We start from the raw sequence: 23,286 nt of genomic DNA on the forward strand, positions 1-23,286 counted from the left end.
AATGCTCAACCTTGTCCAAGGTTAATCTGTCAGTCTTGCTGTATATTTGCATTCATTCTTATCTGCACCTCACCACTCAACTGAGTGTCTGTCTGCTGCTCAAACTTAATCGTCTTTGTACATAATAGATGGACCTCCAACAAAGTATACAGATGTACAAACACTGTTAAAACTGCTTCGTCCCTTTAGAACCCACCACCTAACCACACCCACACTACTTAGTCCGCCATCGATATTAGCTTTACATTTAATGTCTTAGCTAGCCATTAAGTTGGCTGCATCTCCAAGGTAATGTATTTATCACTGCATGGGAGCCAGTGTTGCTTCAAAGTGTTTCTGTCTCTCTACAGGCAGTGATAACTTCATGCTGGCTCAGGAGCAGCATGAGAGGCCAACAGTTTAACTGTGGTTGTGTTGCTTCTAACAGAGCGAACACGGGGTTGCTTTTTAATTAGAGGCACAAAGTTATTCCTGTATTTGAAATAATGTGCAGACATCAAGGTTTTTCTCATCATGAGACAGTATACCTGAGCTTTGCACTTGTTATCATGTGGACATTAGAAAGCAGGTGGAAACAGTCTTCTAACTGGATGTGTGCAGTATGAGTAAAACCAATTATAAAGCATAACAAAGAATTATAATTAGCACTTTTAAGAATGCTGTTGAAGGCTGAAGTATAGTGTGCAGAAACTAGTTGAAAGGTCTTCATTATTCTGTGTTAATGGAGTTGTAACCTCTCACTTCAATCTGTGACTACTGTGCATATGTGCAGACACACGCCTCTAAAAACCAGCCTCACTCCAGTTGCAATTGCATGCAATTGTCTTTAGATTCTACGCCAGGACATTGAGGACGTTTTCTGTGCCATACAATCTTTCTGTCACTAAAGATAGTTCTTTATAACCCTAACTGTCTAGGATCATCATCAGTAGTTACAGATGATCATACAAGCAGTTAAACAGCTGCTGTTAGTCTTTGCTTTCTTCAAACTGTATGAAATATTTATTTGATCAAGCTGCTTTGTGCCATGATGTCATCCAGTCACTTGTTATCATCTCATTGCAAAAACTCCCTCAGATACTGATATTCAGCAGCTAATTGTTTTAAAATTTAACATTTCAAAAGTACCATTTTTCCTTTTTATGTCATATATATTAGCTACATGCATTCAGCCCAACCAAAACTCACATTAGCAAAGACTTGGGGAGAGGGTCAAACTGTTTAAACACTTGCCTCCTTCTGACTTTTAATCAGCATTTTTTTCTTGCTGTTACGGGTGCTGCTCATTGCAGACAGCTGTGGCTCATCCTACATGCAAATGTCCGGCCCGGAGGTCTATTCGGAGTGGCTGGACCTGACGCTCCCCCCAGTATCTTCCACGATGATTGGCTCATCATCCAGCCAATCATACTGCAGCTCGAGGGAGTCCCGGAAATAAAGGGCTGCAGCTGAGATCATTCGAGAGGGAGAAGCTAGACAGCACAGGCTGCTTCCCCTCACTTTGGCAGATTTATGGTTGCGTTGCTTATCTGTGTGTCTGCTGTGTTAAATGGTAGCCAGGGTTAAAACCTGGCTGTTGGTGTTTCCTGTGTGGATATAATAATAGTCTTGTTAGTTTGGGCTTACCTTTGTGTTACACACAGTTTGGGTTCGAGCTGCGCCCCTTATTAGTATGTGTTCTGCCATTTTGTTATCTTTTGTGTGAAACCTTCGACTCATGTGTTGGGCTAGCATAGGCTATTTGTTTGTGACTGTGGTCACATAGCTTATTTGGAACTGCTGCACCTTTTTTTAGGTTAGTTAACACGCCGAGTTATGTGCACTCCTTGTTTGTATACCTCTTTTGTGTTATTCGGCGAGTTTTGTGTATGGTTTTAGATTTAACCTTTTTGTATTCCTTTCAGCAGTTTCACTAACCCCAACACTTGTTTCTGTTTTTATTCTTTATTTATGTTTGTTTATGCTGTGTTTCACTTTTACATCCGTCCACCATGACCTTTGTGTTGCGCCCAATCGTACCCCTGAATCGGGACGTAACACTTGCCCTGATGGGAAAATGTTGCTAAGTTAAGGAAAGGTAGTAGCGGAAACTTATGAGGATTAGCAGTAGTCAACCCACATGTTTAAAATGTATTAAATCAAAGGATATTTTTTTTCTGTAATTTACCCTTATTATTATTTATGATTTATATACGATAACATTGCACATTAGGTGCTTACCTCTAACAATGTTCCAGATGTTTTTTTGTTTTTTTTTTATGTTAGAAACTAACTTCCTGGTTGGAATTCATCTGAAATCAGAGTGTTTTCTCCCTGGAATACCTCCCTAAATACCACTGGGAGCTGCACTTTGCTATGTGTTACACTTAGCAAAGCGCAGCTCCACAAATGTGCAGTTTGTTTAAATTACTGCTTCAAAGCAATGTGGTAATCCAGTATTTTACCTTTTAGCATGTTTGCCGATAAAAGCTGTTCATGCGCTTTCTCTCAAACATCACTGCAGCTGTCTTGGGAATCAGCTGTTACTAGAAAACCCCAGCTGGCAACATCAATACTGCTATAGGGAAATAGAGAAGTTAGATTTTAAAGTAGTGTAGCTGTTAATGTAATTAAAAGATGAGATTACTTCCTACTAAAAAACTTTAAGTATGAATTTTATTGTGCTCTTGAGAGTAGCCATATAAGAAACTAGGAGTTGTTCTTTATAGCTATGTAGCAGACCACCTCTAGTGGGATGTGGTAAGCTTATTGAGCTGCATTGAAATGTCTGTGGGGATATGAAGGCTAGAAGTTGAGTCCCTCAAGTGGATGCCGACTGACTGACTGACTGACAAGCTCTAAGTGTGTTTTTGTACAAGTGCGTATTTGTGTGCGTGCTCACACAATAGGGGACCACCACTGTTCGGTGTCATCTCTCTTTTCCTGTCCAAACTTTACCCCTTTTTCTTTTTCCCTCTTGTCCAGTGCAAGTGACATCTTGACAGATTAAAACGCTGTGCACTCCAGTCCTTGGATGGCTACACTAGTGAACCACAGGGACGTCACTGCGAATCAATACAAGAAAATACTGACTCTAGAATAGACATCACCACCCATTCTCACATTGGGAACACACACTTACATGTACAGACATTATTCAATTACACACACTTCAGAAATGATGATGCGTTCAAATAAAAAAGCTAATAAAAGTAATAAAAATCACTCAGTCAGTGGGTTAAATGGCTGTGCTACTCATTGTGATGTACGCAAGGACTGTCTCACTTACCACTTTCATTAATGACAGTTAACCTGCTTTTTTTAAAGCAGCATTTTTTCAGAAATGATTTAAAATTATTACTTATTACCAAATGGCTGCCAGACCAAATTAGTTAGCAGTTGCATTTAAGATACAGTATTTTCCTTTGGAACTGATTCCATCCACAACAGAACTGAAACAGTGCCTTTGGGATTTTGATTTTTTTTTTTTTTTTTTTTGTGAAAATTGTGACAGAAGCTTTCTTCCACTTGTGTGAGCAACAGTGGGAAAGTATTTTGAGGCTCTAAAGCAAGGATGACCAACTCAAGACATTTTGAGTCAGTGTCCTGTCTGTTTGATGTTTCCCTGCTGCATCGCATCTGAGTCAAACAAGCTTACCAAGCTGTTGGAGATCCATAAAATTTGAACCAGGTGTGTTGCAACAGGGAAACATCAAAACTCTGCAGGGCACTGGCCAGCCAGAGAATAAGAGGAGCTGACATGCAGCTGAAGATTCGAACCTGGACTGGCTGCTTGAAGGTGCTGTAGCCTCTACATCAGGGGTAGCCAACGTTGGTCCTCGAGGGCACCAATCCAGCTGGTTTTCCAGATTTCCCTGCTCCAGCACATCTGACTCAAATTAAATGGATCCAACAGCCTATAGGGATCTCCACAATGACTTGTTAGTTTAAGTCAGGTGTGTTGGAGCACAGAAATCTGGAAAACCTGCCGGATTGGTGCCCTCGAGGACCGACGTTGGCTACCCCTGCTCTACATGTCACGCAGTTGCCCAACCAGTTAAGCTGAACACCTCCTCATGCCATGCATGATGCTGCAAAGGTGATTTTCACAGCAGCTTTTAGACATTTCTCCTGCAAACAATACATAGGTAAAGTTGATGTATGAATGCTGAGTTTAGTCAAAGTTGCATTAAAGTTGCAGTGATTGGTCAAAACTGCAAAAATGTAAAGATTTTATAAGGATTGGTTGAATTTGTTTAAATAGTTGCAATCCTGCACAGTCCTGAAGGGACTGCTGAAAGGAGATTAATAAAAGTTAAAGCTGTTTTGTGTTTGCTGGATATTTAAACAGGCTTATTTTTAAACGGTTTACAAAAACAGATAAATTTGTGATTTTGGTGTCACCTCTGGGACACCAAAGATAGGCAGTGACATTACAGCTACTATCAAAAGTTTAAACAAATGAATCCCAAGTGCAATTCAACCATAAAAAAAAAAATGCCTTGTTTTTGGAGTTACCCCATCATTATTAAATGTGTTTCTCTTTTTTGTAAAAGTTGTTTTGGACTGAAATTCTCTTCCTAATTTTGGACAACTCACATTTTCTCACTGAGAACTGACCAGCACCAAATATTTTCCTTATAACTTTTGTATAAACTGAAAATGAAACTGTGCTCAAAATAAAACTCTGACTATAAATACCTGCTGCATTTTCTTGCAAACAGGTTATAAGGCCTTCTCTCTTCATTATTTAAAATAAAAAAAAAAAAGTTGTAATAGTAGTTTTAGCCATAGAAGTTCACACTGTTATCTAAATCTAAATCCAAGTCAAGAAAAAAGCTTTGGGACATTCAAATGTTAAAATGAATGTAAAACTGTACCATTGTTATGCTGCCTCAGGACAGATCATAAAATACATTTGTTTGTTCATGGGAACACATAACAAATGAACATTATAGGCTGACTGATTGTAAAATGTGTACATTTTACTTCCTTGTTTTTCCACCACTATACAGCTTATATGCTGGATTATTGCAGTGATGTGGCTCTAAAAGCCGATTCTTTGTGGAGAACAAGAAGAGCTGACTCCAGTTGGGGTGAGCAGAATCATCAAAATGGGCGTGATTTAATTTCTGATTGTCATTCCATGTTGCATTTTATACGTGAAAAGACTAAGATCAGACTTTCTAACATACAAACGATTCAGAACTGTTAAAATAAATAAATAAAGGTCTGATTAAAAGCATTTAAGCCCCAACAGAGCAGACTCTCCTAAGGATTAGGAGCCAAAAAAAAAAAAAAATCAGAATTTTGATAAGTGAACTAGAAGTGAGGATTCAAAGAGTTCCTATATATAGTATTATAACATTAGTGGTTCAAATCCCATGTTGAACACTCGTTTCCACAGTCTTCAGCTGTATTTCTGACACTACTTACCTTTTTAATTAGCTTTCACTGACAAATGTAGGAATCAGAAGTAAAAGGTTGGGTTTAGACATAAAATATATATATATATATATATATACATATATATATACATGATATATGTATATATATGTCTGGGTTTAAAAAAAAAAAGACCAACCAGCACCTGTGACAGATTCATACTAATTTTTGTTGCTTCCTGGCAGACACAAAAGATCTGCCTACCAAAACATTGTCATCTCACAACTTTTACTCCTGGACTGTGATTATCTACTTGAGAGCTTTTTCTTGCTTTAAAATGACTGTAAAGCATCTTAGAGAAGGCTTTGCTGCAAAGGTAAATATTGATATGCACAATTTTTTTTTTTTTTTTTATGTTATGTGGACAGTGCAGTGACTCCAGAGGACTTCATTTTTCCAGTGCAGTTGTCATGTTACAGCAGCAGAGTAGAGCACAGCACATTCACTTCAGCCTGTCACAATAAATCAGGATTGTCACTCATTCAAAAAAAAAAAAAAAAAAAAAAACAGCAAAACGCCTAGGGGATAAAGTGGTTTACAGCCCTTTGTGCACTTAACACCTGTTGAAATTGTATCATATGTGTAACAGTGGAGTTTTAAGCTAAGGATTCAGTCTGCTTAAAGGAATGTTAGACAAATGATGGGTCTGACTCTTGTGTCTTTATTGATTCTGCCAGGGTGCCTGAATGTGATTAAGGGGATTTAAACCCAAGCCTGCTGACACAAATCATGCCCAGAGGTAATATAATGTCCACATGAAGTGGAGAGATCCATCCCAATGGGGAAGTGGCCTTCTCTGACCCTGCGTGGGTGCAAGCAATTAGCATTGGCAAAGTGCAACTCAATAACAAAATCTCCAAAATGGAGGAAGTGCTTGCATAGCTAATCCCCTTTCGCCTCAGAGAGGCTCTGAGCCCTTTCTTTTTAGGAGACCATTGAGAATGCAGGTCAGGGATGTGAAGCCAAACCAAGCTGCCATCAGTCTAGATGCAGGAGATGGCTGGACAGCTGCCAAGCTGAGAATTATGTTAATGTTTGCTCTAATAGTAAAATGCAGTGGAATACATTAATATGTCACTGAATATGATGTGTTTTCTTCACCATGTGCTGCTTAAAAGGGCACAGATAACAAACTATTTAAGCTTTAAAGCTATTTTATATTAATTCAATACATGTATTTCATGTAAAAACATTAAAGCTACACTAGATAGTAATACTTGTATATACTAACAGTTCACTGTTGAACTGTGATTCTGTGTATATATGGAATACAGTGTCCAGGATATTTGTAAGTCACACCTGAACATGTTTCATTTTAAAGCATATGTGCAAAGTGCACATGCAGTAGCTGCTTTCATAGATTGGTATATCGTGTCCACCTCATTAGTTCTGAACGCTGGTGTTTGATGTGGAAAATGCTTTGACCATGTGTTGCAGCTTGTAATAATGAATGTTTCATGCAGGTTGGGTCCAAATGATCCATCAATTCCGATTAGATTGTAATTACTGGGATAGACATATATTCAAATTTGTTCATTATCAGTCAGTTCAGGAGTAGGACCAAACCAGTTTTAACTGTTTACCTGAACCTCAAGTGTTTGTGCTGCAATTTAATAGAATTCTGGTGGAGTTCCTGCAGTTACTCCTACATGAATCTTTAAGCCAATTAGCCAAGTGCTCTTTCATGTTTGTGTTTTACAGTATTTCTGCTGTTGATGTACTTGCCTCTCATATGATTCTATCTAAATATATCGGACGAGTAATGGCTTTCTGCAGGTCCTTCAGAGTTCAGCGTGTTGGATAGATAAATATAAGGGCAGACCAGATCGCTCAGTCTCTTTCTCTTTCAGCCCTCCCTCACAGTACTGTCGCTGGTTTCCATTTCTGCAGGTCACCACTGAATAACTGCAGATTATATCGGCTACTTTCAGATGTCTGCCGGGACGAGGCCATCAGGCTGAAATGACATGGGGTGGTGACAGGCAGACCCCTTGCAGACACCCACAGACATGACACCTATTCACAGCAGCTGGCCCCATGACACTAATCTGATTCTAGTCTGTAAAGGACCTGTTTTGCGCCCACCAGTCTCTACTAAAAAAGGAAATAACTAGCAGGGCAGGCCATTCTTGTGTGACTTGCAGGTATTGCAAAGGAATCTGAAGAAAATGTTCTTTTTCCTCACTGCCCCTTGAGGTCATGTTCAAATTCAGTCTGCGATGTATCTTTCTTTCATCACATAAACCTCTACCACAATTCATAAGGTGTGGTAACTGTAACTATCTATAACTGAAACTACTAACACATACAACTGTAACTACAAATGAACCAATCCTATTTTGATGATTCAGTCCTAATATCTGAAATTTGGATATCGGCCGATACTGATATTTTCCAATTCCAAAACCTGTTTATGTCATTGTGTTATTATGTTAAATTATCTGTTTACAATATTGTTGTTATGGTCATTATTATGGATCAGTCTGAACTCTTATCATTCGGTATTAATACATTTTTTTAAACCAACCTCTAACGAAATATTTTGCTAAATTGTCCACTTTCATGAGAAAAAAAAATAAATAAATAAAAGAAAAAAACTTCTACACTCATTGGCCTGAGCCTCCACTGATCCCCTCCTACTCATGATGTCCTTATCATTGAATTGACTGTTGGCTGACACGTTTTCACGGCTAATATTATACACCATCAGGGAACACTGACCATTCTTTCAATGAAACTCACCCTCCGACCATGTAGCTGTGAGGCATGCAAGGTGAAGATGAATCAGATCAGCTGACTTGTTTAGAGGCAAGACACAGGCCCCTAATTAGATATCATCTCACTCTCTTCCTCTAATTAGCACTGCATTGCTTATGAACAGATATTGAGATGCAGGAGAAATAGTAATTAGCTAAAGGTTATTAGCAGCCAGGGGCACATGGACATGGGACATGCTGGGCAATGTAATGACTCCACAATTTTGTTTATTTTGCTTTATTGCTGCACCCTTACTGTATGTTCAGCTTAAAAACAAAACAAAAAAAAACAGATGTTTTAGATAATTACTTAATTCAGATTCAGCCTATTAAATTAAACAGCAATGACATAATTACATTTCAGATGCTCTAAACCGGTGGTGGGAAAAGTGGTCCAACATTTTACCAAAGTAAACATAGATACTTGAGCTATTTCATTCTAAAGACAAAATTAGTGTACTGAAATATTTACCTTGATCTTGACCCACTTTTACCATCTTCCTGACAACTTACGCTAATTTGTTTCCTATTCTGGATACAAAATGACAAGATTCTGTCATATCATACACCTCACTCTTACATTACATTTACACCACCCCCTGGAAAAAAAAAATAAAGCCATCATGTTGCTACCTCTGCTACTTGTCAGCTGCAACTTTACAGCGGTTGCTTTGCAGTGCTAATTATTCAAATAAACACATCCTGCTTTTGAGTCTACACTGAAGTCACACCAAGATAACATGGTCGTCCCATTCCTGAGTTGGTAGCCATAGCTGGTCTTGTTGATCAGTTGGCTGAGGGGGTTCAGGCCTATGCAGAACAGTCGCGGGGACAGAGCATCTCCTTGGTATATGCCACATTAGATGGAAACTTGTGCAACTAGCCTCCAAGGTGGTCTGTCACAAACACTGAGTTTGCAACAAAGGCTCTTAGTGTTGTTGATTTTGCAGAGCTTCAGGTATTCCAGGATCCATGTATGTGGCATTGAGTCATAGACTTTATGGTAATCAATCCAGGCAGTGCACAGGTTTGTGTGTCTGGTTTTGCAGTCTTGGGCGACAGTTCTATCAACCAGCACCTGGTGTTTTGCTCCACTGGTAACTTTACAAATGCCTTTCTGTGTCTCTGTCTTGTATTTTGTCCATGTTGTGTCTCTCCACAACATGAACAAGAGCTTCCATGTAATGGAGAGATGGGTTAATGGCCAATAGTTGGATGGAACTGTTCCAGCAGTGCCTTGGTCGCACCTTATACAGTGGGAACTATTTTGTGTTCTAAATTTTAAATTTTTTTTTGTTTCCCTGCTGCTAAAGTGGAAGGGGTTATAAAGTCTGATAGCCTCATGTAGGAAAGACCTCTTGTGGCATTCAGTGGAGCTCCTCTGTGGTCTCAGTCTACAGCTGAAAGAGCTCTGACAAGACATCAGTGCAGCATACAGGGGGTAAGAGACATTGTCCATGATACTGAGAAGCTTCCTCAGCATGTATGCATTAATTACAGTTAATTACAAAAAATAATGCGTTAAAAAATGAACATATTTAATCGCAGTGCACAAGTTTTCTGGTGTTTTTGGAAACTATTGAAGACTGATGTGAAAGCACGTATAGTTTACTCGTCTCCATGAGCCGCGGAGCTGCCACAAGCTCCCCTCCCATCCAAAAGAACACACAAGCGGCTGCACCCAGCTCCCAGCTGCAGTCAAAGCAGGAAACGTGGCTTACTGCTGGATATTAATGAATGTGGACTAAAAGATTTAAAAAGTTAAAAGTACTTTAACATGTTGTAGACTCGAGTTGTACTTAAAATGACACGTTAACTTAGGGTCTATTTAATTTTGGGCAGGAATACTTACTATTTTTTTTTTTTAATTTAATTGAGTGCCACCCCATTTTTTCACTCTTGGTTTAACTTGTATTCAATATCTAAACTCTATATTTTCTGTACAAGGAAATAACTGTGAAGCAATCCAAAGTTAAGTGTAATAACATCAAATTGTATACAGTGTAATATAAAGTTAAATCATTCAATATGCTGCAACTAATGAAAGTTGAAGAAGCTGTAATATTAAAGTCTTTTTTTAAGGGAAACATTAAATAGGGAGGCACATACTGATTTTTTTTTTTTTTTTCGTTTAACTCTAGTTTATATTTTACTCAGTTATTGATGATTGATTGAAATATGAACAAACAACACACCATAGACATACAAACAAGCAGTGCTTGGATTTTTTTATGTGAAGCTTGTGCAGCTCTTCCAAACATCAGAGCTATGTTGCTCTTTGAAGTTTGGTCCAGGCATTGGAAACACCATTTCTTTCCAGCTGAACTTTACTGCTTGTGTAAAAGAGAAGGTTCAGTATCATGTTTCAACTTAATACCAAGTAAGCTTTAATCATTGTCCAGTGATTCAAACTTTTTAATAAGACATTGAAATTTAACTAAATAGTATTACTGGCTATATATTCTCCTTGAGGAAGGTTAAACTGTTGCTTGTAAAAATAAATAAATAAATAAATAGTGGAACACAATACATGTATGCTGATTAAGATGAATAGATAACACATAAAAAGTCATTAAGTGTATAGATTGGCACATATTCTTTATTTCTGGTGTCTTTATTTTCTTAACTGGAAAATAATAAGGACCCATCTTTATGACCCATCTTCACGTTCCTGTTCTCTTCATGAAATACTATCACTGTTTGTTTCTATAAATATTACAGTGGCTAACAGTAGAATATACCTGGAGTACTAGCTCTCACACCGTGAATTTCAGCTGGGTTGGATTTGCTGTAGGATGACACACTGCTGTCTTTTTTCCACCAAGTTTTTAAACTACTGTATGTCATTGGGACTTTTATTGTTGGGGATAGTGTTATGCTCAGATGGCATGTCAAAGTATCAGCTGAATGTACTGTGATGAGTAAACAAATTTATTTATCGTGTAAATAGCATTTTCCTCTTCCTGATTTGCATGGTGGATGTAAACAATGCTGTTTCCAACATCAGCTGACATGGGGTAATCATCTTGAATCTCATAATACAGTAAATGGTATTATACTGACATGTGCACATGAGCAATATAGACCAGGGTCTATAACACCAGACAGGACCCCAGCTGCAAACTGTGCAAAGAGGTCTGAGACAGTCAGAAGCATGTAAGGCATAGCCTCAAAAAGCCATAACCAGGTGACTGGAATAGTATACAGAAACATCTGTTTGGAGTTTGGACTGGAAGTACCAGGGTCAAGATGGGAGATACCACCAAACGTGGTAGAGAATGACAGAGCCAAGATCCTGGGGGATTTGCAAATCCAGACTGATAAACTGGTGCGAAAGAAGAAAGTGATAATAGATAGTGATTCAAACACTAGCAACATCAAAAAAAGGAACACAAAAAGCTGAAAAAAAAGGTTGAAGGCTGAAGCCTGAAGGAAGACCAGAACCCAGAACACAAAAGAACTTATCACTAAACCAATTACTGAACCACACAGGGAAGTCTCTTAACCACACAATCCAAAATCCTTCTCAAGCTGGCAGGCATGTGTCCCACAGTCCACAGCTGCCTCGAATGAAGGTGACGAGTCCGTCTTAAAGGAGGCCTCTTCTCCGGATTGGGTAGCTTGTTTGGGGAGTGAGGAGTAAGGCGACCAATCAGGGATCAGGAGAGGCGGGTGCTGGGCCGTCTCCACAGTCAGCGTCCCCAGCACGTCCTGCAACTCTCTCTCCTGGCTGGCTGATAAGCCGGCGGGCGTCACAGTTTCCATTACAGTTTCGACAAAGTGCAATTGGAAATTGCAGGTGTTTCCATTGAATAGTGTTTAGTGCATTAGAAGTTATTTTTGTAAAATCTCATCCCGCAAGACTCCACTTTGAGGAGGAAACTCTTGCATGTTGCTGTTGTTTGCAATTGAGGATGCCAGTTATATTTTTCTTTTATTGTTTGTAAAAAGATTTCCGTGTTCTTCTGTGTCTACTCATACCGCACCATCTTTATTTGACATTAACTGGTCATGTGACCTCTTACCTTACATCCGGGAAGGTGTAAATTCCATTATTACAAATTTCGATTACACTTTTGTGATATAATTTTAAATCGACACGTCTGAAAAACCACCTCATAACAGCGTAGAAAACTTTTAGTGATATTTGAGAGGTTTTTAGAAATGTAGGTATTTCCATTACTAGTTTTTTATTGTGATACTTAGTTATTGCTCAGTTCAAGCCGTAATGGAAATGCACCTAATGTGTGCTTGCTCAGTCACCTCATTCGATCATCTGCTGCAACCTTGTTCTTGTAAGAAGGGATCGACTTCATCCATCCAATCGGATGCGAGTACCTATAATTCTAACCAAGTAAAATAATGGCAAAATATATTTGACAGACATATAAATAAGGTAAATAAAGAAAAATATTTTGCAAAACACTGCAAATAATTTATAATGACAAGAGAAAAAATAATATATATATATATATATATATATATATATATATAGACCAGGAAGCTCATATCCACTAGGCTACAAATGTCAAAGTGAATAAGGACAAACTTGATTGATTGCTTAGAAACTTGAGAACGTTTGTTTGAACAGAATATTGACAATACACCCCCCCAACAAAAAACAAAAAACAAAAACAAAAGGAAATAAAAAAAAAAAAAAAGAAGAAATCAATAAAACAAAATGTCCCCGTTCAAAATGAGTCAGGGGAAGTAGATGAGAAAGCAAAATTAAAGTATATTCACACCCTTAAGTTTAAAAAAACCTGAATTATAAGTAGAACTTACAATAGTTCCCTATTAAAAGTTGTAAAATAGGAGTATGGGGTAGTCTAAGAAGAACCCCATTAAATTACAAATTTGTAAAAAGCGTGTTGAATGAACTGTCTAAATGAATCCGCTTTCTATCACTGCTTGTTACATAATACCATAACCTACCTGTGAGGTTTGATACAGAGTCAGTGCTGTGCACTCTGAAAGGGAGCTGTTCGGCTCCTGGTGAAACAGCTAAAGACTAAGATGTGACTTCTTATTCCCAGCAGAGCCATTTATCATGCTGCCAAGACAGAGTGCGTGCAGCCTTGATGCAAGGTAGAGACTTTACCCTAATAGGAAGCCTTTTCTATGGTCCCTGCTGACACTGATTATCACGTGCAACTCCTGTGCTGGACTACACAAATACTGAGGATATGTTATTATGACCACCTCACCACATAACACACATGCACAGTGGTCATAATGACAAGCCTGCATGGCCTGTTCAGAGCATCAGTACTGCAGAGCAGTCTGAGTCTGTTACAGTTACAGAACCCAGACAGTTGCAGTGTTTAAATCCAGGCTACAAAAACCCATCTGTTTACTGCTGACTGTACACAAACAATTCTTTTTATATCCTCTGTCTGAGTTTTTGTGTGTGTATGTGGGCCTGTGCAAGAGAAAGGCTTTTTGAAAAACACATTTGATGTTGATAGTCAAAGTCAAACAAACATGCTGACATTGCAGTGCAGTTTATCTGCATACATGTAAGGTATTCTGAAGAATTCACAGTAAAGATGGCAAGAGATGCCAGTCTCGTTCTATCGCTGTCCATCTACGCTTTGTTTTTGTTCTTTTCCCTCCTTCCATCACTGTGAGCTTATAGACTCAGCTCATAACATGCAGTTTTCTAATCCTCCAAAAGAGGACAGTGTGGAGCATATGATCTCCAGGGAGAAACTTGAAAACAGAGGCTATTTAGTGTCGTGGAAAAACAGAGCAGCTGAGAAAGCAAGAATTCTCTTCCCTATCATGTGATTGGACTCAAACCTTAAGTGAAAATGGTTTATTTTTCTCTAAGTCAGATTGTTATTGCTTTCCTATTGTCCCTTTTTTGAGAAAAAGTGTACAAGGCACCAACAACCAAAATGAAGGCAAGATGCTAAGACAGAACAATCCACCCTGTTGGTTTAAGCTCTCTCCTGCTCTGTGAAGTCATTTGAAGTCTGGGCAGGCAGTGCAGCACGTTTAGACATTATTACACAGCGTGTCACTCTGCCCTGCATATTCAGTAAGCAGGAATTCAGTATGATGTGGAGGTTAAGGGGGGAAGTGAACAGGAGCACAGAGAGAGAGAGAGAAGAATGATGCTGGGGAGTGAGAGAAAGAGGTTGATGGTTAAAGACACACACACACAGAGAGAGAGAGAGAGAGAGAGAGAGAGAGAGAGAGAGAAGGCGATGCACTGCGTTAGAGGAAGCAAAACAGACAGCTGGGTGAAGCTCACAGGAAGAGGCAGCAGCCAGGGGAGAGATGTTTCATGCCAGGGACGTGAGCTGTTCTGACACATGGGTAGCAAAGCGAAAAGGGTCGACACAATGGAGGGAGGCAGAGAGCACTGAGAGGCATCATGATTTACAGTAGGGCTATAGTCACTTCAGGTTTTGCAGTGTCTCCACAGCTAAAAGCTCAACGGGGATGCATTCATTCAGCTGAATGGAGCCCTCTATTCCCCCACTGACACATTGTCGTTGTTCCCGCAGACTGCTGGGAGTAAGAGCAGAAGGTCATTTATTAAAACGGGTTAAGATGGGGAATTCTGGAGCATGATGCTGCTACTGTAATCCAGCTAAGCTTGCATTATCAACAAGCACTGTGTCCTGGTCAAGATGCATGTCTGAAAAGGAGCTTTTAGTTGACATTTTCAAACTAGTTATAAATCACTTTACCTTAGCATTGTGTCCTGTATTTGTATCATTGTATCATGCTTTGCAACATATCAAGAGAAAGACATTTGGTTTAGTTTTAAGACATTGTAAATTTCACAAGTCGTTGTCTGGTGAATAGCACTTCCTGTTTACACTGCATGCAATCACTCTGCAATCACTCTCTGGATTTCTGGCTCTAGTGGCCTTTATTTTACCAGTAGCTGGACAGGAAAGATGGGTCAGCGAGAGCCGGGAATGACCTGCAGCAAAGGTCTCGTGGCCAGGATTCGAACCCGGACTTCAAGCTTTCTAAACAAAGATATTTATATCACAATCCAAAATCTGAATCTCTAAATCTCAATTTAACCATTTTCAACAGTTGCTGTTCACATATTTTACAGCAAGAGAACTTCCTATTGTACTTGGACTCCCATAGATGGACCTACAAAGGAGTGGTGAGGGGAAATGTCTGTCTACAGCGCACAGGAAACAGGGTTTGATGCTGAAATTACATTGTGGAAATTGCTGCAATTTCATTGGATCACATTTAGAGAAGATGAGGTTCCTTGTGTTGGTATCACTATTGCATCTCTCTGAGCATAAAGGCAGTAGCAAAGGGTAAGTGGAAAACAACAGAAGAAAAGAGGGTGCAGTCGTTCTCTTACACAATGTACATCCTGGTGGTAAATACTCCAGACTATTTGGTGCTTTGTCTGTATATTGTTTATACTGCTGATACTCCAGAGATCTAGTGAAAAATCTGCTGCAAGAAGTTAGGAATGAACCTGATAAAAATGGTGAAAATTCTCACATTACCACATCTATAAAATCTTTCAAGGGTTCAGTGCATGTATGAAAATGGCTTAATACTTCATGCATTAAAGGCAAATGGATGTTATTAAGACTCACGACGGGAAAAAAAAAAAATAAATAAATAAAAACATTGCTTTGATATTAGGTGTGGTAATTTGAGTCATTAATTAGATCACGGTCTGGAAGAAATATATAGAAATATAACTGTAAATCCACAGCTAATATTAATACCATTGTCTAAATATAGTTCATAGCAGAGTATTTATTAGTTATTCTACAATTCAACATTTTCTATTCTATTCCTGTTATTACATATAAGCAGAAGGCAAAACTGTGATTTCTGATGAGTAACAATGTGATAACGAAAAGTGACGTTTAGTCTATATATAAGTTACTTTTTAAAATCTTAAAATAAAAACAAACACTATAGCTAAACATACATTTTCCAGAACCAGTGAGCAGAAAACGTTAATTAATGCATCAACACAAAAATAACACATCAATGTGCCCAGCCCTGTTCTAATTAAGAGTCTGCAACATGTTGCAGTAAAGCATTTTAAATTTTTAACTGTTTTTGTATACAGTTTACATTAATAGACATTATTACCTGACTGTGTACCAGGGTAGGGTCAGCAGCTGGCAACTTCACTATGAGCGATCCATTTTCAGTCTGGGTGCAGAGGTGATCATCTTCTGCTCTGACTGCAGCTGAGAGGCATGAGGAGGGCTTTTGGATGGGGGAGAGGTCTACAGCAGCACTGCTGCTCATTGAGAAGAGTGGAAACAAAACGTCTCCATAAGTCTCCAATATCACCACCAAAAGTTGCTACATTTATCAGTAAATGCCTAAGAAAAAAAAGGATGTTGTATTTATATCATCTTATAATATGAAAAAATAAGCTAATTAAAATGAGAAAAAAGAAAATATTAAACCTTTCTAACCAACAGAATTGACAGTCTGGAAAAAACACTGGTTGAGTTTTGTTTTTGGAAGTTTTATATAGGAACAAAGACCATTGAGCAAACATGGCGAGACAGTAACGGCACATATAAATTGAGAATAGCAGCTCCATAGCAAGTCCTACTTTTTGCATGAGCACACACACACACACACACCCTCTGAAAATGCACAAAATTCCACATCACTGCAGCAAATTGGTTCACTGAACATTCATACATGCATGATGTGACAAACCTGACAAACACACATGGCACATAAATTGGTATCCTGCCAACAGCGTCAAGATGGAGATTAGTACTGATATAGACTGACTTTGAATATCACTGGTGTTTTTGGCAGGTAACTCATGTGTTCATAATGCTTCATCATGCTGTTATTACTGCCCTTTCAAAAACTAATCAAGCAATTAAAGACTCTTGCAAACTGTAGCTGTGGCAACGCTAACCTCATGGCCCATGTGGATGGACCTCAGTGTCCTCTGAGAAATCAATGTGTCTGAAATGTGAAGTTTGTATACAGTCTCCTGTGCCCTGGCTGCAGTATTGAGCTATTGGTTACCATTAATTACTGAAGATTTGACTTGGAGCTACAGAAACTGGTGCCTACAGATCTTTAGTTTGCTTTTAATCAATTCTCTTTAATACTGTGAAACTGTACCACTAGATTACACCCGGGGTATCTTTTAAGGAATTCAGTCAGCAATAAAAATAATTAGTCAGCGAAATACATCAAAATGCAATTTCATCACACGTGTAAAAAGTTAAAAACAACTAGTAGCACTTGTTGCAGAATTTACGAGGTGGAAATGTTAACTTTAAGGCAGTTTGCAAGAGCTGATACTGAAATGGAATGTAGATGTATGATTGCATACAAATAGTAGTTTATTATTGTATTTTAACTAATGCTAATGCTAGTGGATTTTTAATGGCCCTGTATAGAGCATGGGTTACCACATTTTCTAAACAAAGAAATCATGTGTGAATGAATTTGTGTCCAGCCATGGAAAGACCAAGAACAAGTCTCCTGAGGGGCCTTTTGAGTTCTATAAGAGCTGTTTCTGAGCTTTTTAACAGATGGGAAGCCAAAAATATTTGAAGATGTGGACATTTGATGGACTGGCAACCTGTCCAGGGTATACCCTGCCTCTCGCTGGTTAATTACTGGAACAGTCTCAAACACTCTGTGACCTTGAATTGGACTAAGCCAGGGGTGCCCAAGTTCAGTCCTCGAGATCTACTATCCTGGAACTTTTAGATGCAACCCTTTTCCAATACACCTGAATAAAATGGCTCAATTCCCTCATCCACACGTCATTCTCCTCTGCAGACATCTGATTCAAATACAAAGTTTATGGTTTCAGCTGATGGATAAAACTGAAATCTGAGCCAGAAACTAATCTGATCAGTAGCTGATGAGATCAATGATAAGTATGCATAAGTAACTAGTGCCAGCGATGGGAAAGAAGACAATTATTAATTCTAACTGGGTGACAATTCTCCATCCACCACTCAATGGATTGTCTATTGTCTCAGGTTTGCACTAGCATTGGAGAAGCTTGCAACAAGCTGATGACCAACTGGATAAGATATTCCTTCTGCTATATAAATAGAGTTTGATTTGGATTTAATTTCTGTTAGCGAGGACATGCTGGCATAAGCGTTAGAGAGGCTATCAACTTGCTAGGCTGGTGACCAATTTGATTAGACGCTGCCTTGAATGTCCATAAGAAGATGGCAACTATTATACCGAAGATAACACCCAACTAAATGGTATGCTTCTTTTTTTACTTATATGCCAAAGCTAATCTATTTAGCTGCTGCATTAGCACATTTTCTTTTTCATTTGCCAGCAGAATGTCTTACCTGTTGAACTGGTTGTCACTCTTCCCACCATAAACTTCAACTGTCTCTTGTGAAATACATATTTGGCCTCACTGGGACTTCCTGGTGAAAATAAACAGAAATAATTAGACTTAATATTATTCCTCACAATATACAGTACTGCAAAAAAAAAAAATATGGGTGCAGCAATCTGTTGAAATTTATTCCAAAAATAACTTAAAATACAGCATGTAAGGAAAATGAAAATCAATGTTTACTTTTCTCAGGACCTTGGAAGTCAAGATGGATTTTTTTCTATTTCTTAAGGACATCAATTTCAGATAACGTAGATCTACTGATAGCTTTTTTGTTTATTTGTTTTTTCATTATTTTTTTATTTTAGACTTGCAGTCTTTCTGTCTGCCCTTCACTTCTCCAGTGCATTTGTGTGTATGGACATTCTAGTTTTCACTTATTTATTTTTAATCTTTATTATTATTAGAATTTTTTTTCTAAACATAATAGACATACCATGGCTATATTGTTGCTCAAATCCCACTCAGTGCATGCTTTCAGCAACCATGCGAGCAACATAAAAGAGAAACATAAACCCGCATTCGGACATATGGAAACGGGTTCAACAACTCTCTGTGATTTTGATTTAGTGTCTCATCATTGTAGATGTGTTTATATAAAATTCCATTTCACCGTGTGGCTAAATAGAGCTGCAATATAAACAAATTTTTAAAAAACTTTTCTGCTCCTGTAAACAAACGTTTTTGTCTTAATTTGAATCACATGTTGAACTTTCACCTTATCAGGATCATTGGATATAACTGAATCCTTCAATCTTTTATGCATCCTCAGAGCACATTCTGTTCTGACTAAATGACACCTGCCAGAGAGCATAAATCCATCTGAATGCTTCATTGATGGATCCTTGACATTAGGAGCTGTGAATGAGTTTGAACTGCGAAGCTACTGACAAGCTCAGGCACACGAAGCACCGATTCCAACCTCTCAGATTCAGAGGAAATGAGATGTTTACAGTAAATGGGGCTCTTAGCAGCATCCGCAGTGTTCAATATTGATTCGATGAATCGAATTTGTAAATATGAGGAGAAGCATCAGCTTTCGACTCTGTAAAACATTTCCACATAAGAAAGCCACAGGAATCAGAAAGAATTGCAAGGCTGCATGTTTTTCAGTTGTTATGTTTATGATCATTTTAAATAAATTACTGCCTGACAGTTTTTCAAATTCGTATGTCCGTTTTCATGTTAATATCTTCTTGAAATGCAGTCCTTACAATAAAGGATAGGAAAAAAATCAGCATAAAATTTAAACGAATACAAATATTGTTGCACATGACAAAATATTTTATAGCACTTAATGTCAAATTCTAAAGGTTTGATTAAAAAGTAATGTTAGAATACGATTTCTCAAAGAGTACATTGTTGAGGGGGATCAGTACGACGGGGTCTGTGAAAATGAGGGTTTCTCTGAAAATGTTTCTTCCGGAAATGCTCATCTTTTGAACCGCCAGCAAGAAAGAAACCACTCACCAACTCATTGGCTTTGAAATACTACTCTGCTTGTGTTACCCCTTTAATGCTGATCTCCTTGGTTTCTGTGCGAGAAGAGGAGACGTGTAAAGTAGCCATTTCAAATTTTAATTGGTTGCTTTTTGTATGTCGAACAGACATACATTCAGACCGACATTATCCTTTCAGATTTTTAATTAACAGCTGCTTCTTAGTGTCACTGCATCAAAAGGTTGGTGTGTGTAATTGTTCCATTGTGTGCGTCTGTATGTGCTCTGAGTCTGAATGTGTTTGAGGCTGTTCAGAGGAGCAAAGGTGTGCAAATTTTAATGCTCAGCATTCTGTTTTTCAGATGTGTGTCAGAAGATTCACAAAGTAGCAGTGCGGAGTCCGAAAAAGGAAATATTTTAGATTCCTCTGTTGTGGTTACATACTGTCAAGACCACCACATACAAGAAAAAAACTTATTCTACAGGATAAAACTGCAATCTGATTGTAGCATGTGTTTTCATGTCAGTGAATATTTCTAGAGATGTTGGACATAAGTACCAAGATTAGACCATACTTCCTAATACATAGAGTTACAGCCTATTAGGTTAAGCTGGACATAATTCGTGGGTTCACAAATATGCTTTTACTGCCTCAGAGTGAACGCTGATTGTAAATTAAATTAATAGTAAACTTGCATTTCTGATACTCTTTCAGGAGCTTGGGGGGAAAAAAATTTAATAATAAATAAAAAAGCCAAGTAACACCCATTCTTTTCACACAAAGAACAATATGTTTTGGGTGGAGCATAGCAAAATAGTACATGACTGTTATCACAAAGAAAATGTGACTAATAATAGTCACATTAACAGGAATCATTATTAGCTCTCAGTGGAGAGCGTAGGATCCAGAAATGTGTGACATTGTCTCCTGGCAGTGGCTGACAGTTGCTATCAGGAAAAGTGAGAAATTATTTCAAAAAGTGGCACCTCCTGTAAAGATGCATCGATTTGAAGCCATGGAAAAAAAAAAAAAGTATAATGGAAGCAAGCTGCATTATCTTGTGTAAAATTAGGTGCCGTGTCTGTGAATCATAGATATGTATGTGGGAGCTCAAAGAGAAACAGGCAGGCTTGTCACAACTGAAAACGCTGATTGACATTTAGTGGGTGTTAATCTCTGTCTGGATCAACATTTATAGAACAAAAATATCTCTCAAACTAGATCAACAACTCATTTACAGATTGTATCAGAGAGACATTTATTAACAGCTATTCATAAACATAGTGCAGAGATGCAGCATGTATCTTCTATTTTGACTAACTAAACCATCATTTCACATCTAATCTGGATATTAGAAATATTTCTTTTGGTTACATAAAAAAAAAAAAAAAAAATCTAGTCCAGTGCTTAAACAGTTCTTCCTCTCAATGTCAGCTATTACAACTTGATACTTGGGCATAATGAACTCATTCATTTACCCTAGGGTGCTAGATAATTATAGGCCTTACTATCCCCGACTCCCCTGCTGTACCAGCAGGAGATTGTATTCATTAGGACACTCCGACCATGAAAAAATGGCTGACCTTTCTAGTTTTTCCTCCAAAAGTAATATCTGTCTTGCCTTTTAAACTTAACACAACTCCCAAATATACATTTAGAGTATATTGTGTTTTTCTTATGGTAATGGGGTTGTGCATTATACTTATGTGTACTAAGTGTACTGCCCTCTTACAAAGTGCTCTGACCAATGTGTACTGCATATGAGACACTGACTACTCCTAAGTCATTCACACAAACCCACTTAAAAAATAAACAAAATAAACAAAGAATGAAGAACAAACACACAACTAGGTGCCTGTTACACAAAGGTTGAATCAAGTTATTCAGGTAAAAAGAAGAAAGTGGGGCTTGACCTAGCCTTGTCAGAGCATCTTGCCTTAATTGGTTTTATGAATGCCAAACCAGGTTCAAGGCCAATTTCCACCAGGTGCGTTTGCATCACATTATGGCTGCGCTGAGGCCTCCGCAGCCAATCGCGGCCGTTTTAGTGAATGGTTTGGTTCACACTGGACGTGGCGCTGTGTGTGTCAGAAGTGCCTTATCATGGCTCTCAGCTAATTATACACTCCAAGTGTATTTTTGACAGAACATGGGTCAAGAACATGTCAAGTTCAGCAGTTCAGATAAGGCCAGACAGCAAAACAGACACAGGAGCAGTGTAAAAGCCTCTGGTAATTTTCAAAATAAAAGCCCCCATGCAGATTTGTGTTTGCTGAACCATGTATTGGTTATGTATTGGTGTATAGCCATTAATTGTTCAGGTCATCTCAGTGTTTTTTTTTTTTTTTTTCTTTCTTTTCATCATGGACGATGGGATGTTTATCCTGGAATTGGAGAATCACAAGATTCTTCATGACTTGATTTCGTGATCTCATGGATCCAGCTAGGCAGACTGCACTCAAAGGCTCTCGAAGGCTCTTGATACTGTTTGTCCTTAACCATCACAGTATAGATTTTATAGTTTGGTGTTACAGAGATCACACATTGTTGCTTATTTTACATTCAGCCTAAAATGGATGTTCTATTGGTTAACCAAAAGCCACTTAGCTCATGCTAAAGCTTCATGTCAAATGTAAAACTTTTTTCAGCATTTAGATGATGTAATCTGACAAGCAAAACTACCACAAGTACAAAAAAAAAAAAAAAAAAGAAAACAAAAAACTAATGGTGACGGGTTACTAATATGAAGGAACAAGATAAATGTTTATGAGAAAAAGACACATATTCATGGGTAATTAGGTAATTAATTGAACTGTATTTTGCGTTATGATGAAATATAATATTGTAACCAAACCTTTTTGCAATCTGGCTCAATACTTCACTACAAAACAACAAACTTAGACAGGACACCAGGTACACCATTCATCAGCAGCTCCACAATCATATTGCTCCTCAAAAATATATAAAGTTCACCAAAAATCTGCCTAAACCATGGAAGCCCAGGGAGTAATGAGTCCTACTCAAAATCCCCAAAACATTAATACCAATCCTTAATTTTCATGTTGAAGGTGTACAGTTTGTAAGGAAAAAAATATGCAGACATTGAGCAAGTTGTAGATGCATTCGTTAACGTGTGACCACAACTTAAATATCTTTTTCCCTCGCCACCAAATAATATTACACCACGAAAGCATCTTGTGGTCATGCATTATGTGGTTATGAGTGTTTTTTTTTCCTTTCTGAAACATGTTGAATTTTGAATTATGTGTGATGTTATACCTCAAGGAAATGCAAGAA

The 23,286-nt window shown here is 38.1% G+C and overlaps 1 long non-coding RNA gene across 1 annotated transcript; it reads right to left on the reverse strand.

The window, feature by feature from the left end:
* Positions 1–12,120: 12,120 nt before the first annotated feature.
* LOC121639442 lies at positions 12,121–21,962 on the reverse strand. Its single transcript, XR_006010162.1, has 3 exons — positions 21,952–21,962; positions 16,464–16,465; positions 12,121–12,205 (listed from the first exon to the last, which is right to left on the reverse strand). It is a non-coding gene; the product is annotated as an uncharacterized LOC121639442 (long non-coding RNA).
* Between the last annotated feature and the right edge of the window lie 1,324 nt (positions 21,963–23,286).

Source organism: Melanotaenia boesemani, chromosome 5 (assembly GCF_017639745.1).
Source record: "Melanotaenia boesemani isolate fMelBoe1 chromosome 5, fMelBoe1.pri, whole genome shotgun sequence".
In the NCBI taxonomy this organism is placed as follows: Eukaryota; Metazoa; Chordata; class Actinopteri; order Atheriniformes; family Melanotaeniidae; genus Melanotaenia; species Melanotaenia boesemani.